The sequence below is a fragment of the Carlito syrichta genome, unplaced genomic scaffold (genome assembly GCF_000164805.1).
Source record: "Carlito syrichta isolate Samal-C Ts95f unplaced genomic scaffold, Tarsius_syrichta-2.0.1 Scaffold306686, whole genome shotgun sequence".
In the NCBI taxonomy this organism is placed as follows: Eukaryota; Metazoa; Chordata; class Mammalia; order Primates; family Tarsiidae; genus Carlito; species Carlito syrichta.
Window position 1 is genome coordinate 337,000 of NW_007250782.1, and position 814 is coordinate 337,813.

The window sequence follows — 814 nt, forward strand, 5'->3', positions numbered from 1 at the left end:
CGCTCTACCATGCCCAGCTAATTTTTTGATTTATTGTAGAGATGAGGTCTCACCAAGTTGCCCAGGCGGGTCTCGAACCCGTGGGCTCAGGCAATCCACTCACCTCAGCCTCCCAAGGTGCGGGATTACAGGCTGAGCCACCGAGCCCGGCTAAAAGTTTTAGTTTTAACAAAGTCCAACTTATCTATCTCACTGTAGTTTTAATTTGCATTTCTCTAATCACAAGTGAGGTGGAACATAAGATATATTTTTCTTTTACAGAGGTTGCTTTTTTGTTGTTGTTTTTTGGGGTTTTTTTGTTTTGTTTTGTTTTTTGAGTTGGAGTCTCACTCTGTCACCCAGACTGGAGTGCAGTGTCCACTCCTGGCCACTGCAGCCTCGACCTGCTGGGCTCCAGAGATCCTTCTACCTCAGCTTTCCAAGTAGCTGGAACTACAGGCACGCACTAACACGTCCGGTTAGTTTTTTGATTTATTGTAGAGATGAGGTCTCACCAAGTTGCCCAGGCGGGTTTCGAACCCATGGGCTCAGGCGATCCACTCACCTCCACCTCCCAAAGCACTGGGATTACAGGCTGAACCACTGAGCCCGGCCTTTTTTGGGGTTTTTATGTGTGGGAGTCTCACTCTGTTGCCCAGGCTGGTGTGCAGTGGCATGCTTATAGCCACTGCAGCCTCAACCTGCTAGGTTCAGGTGATCCTTCTACCTCAGCCTTCCAACTAGCTGTAACCACAGGCATTCACCACCACACCCAGCTAATTTTTTTGATTTATTGTAGAGATAAGGTCTTACCAAATTGCCCAGGCTGCTCTCG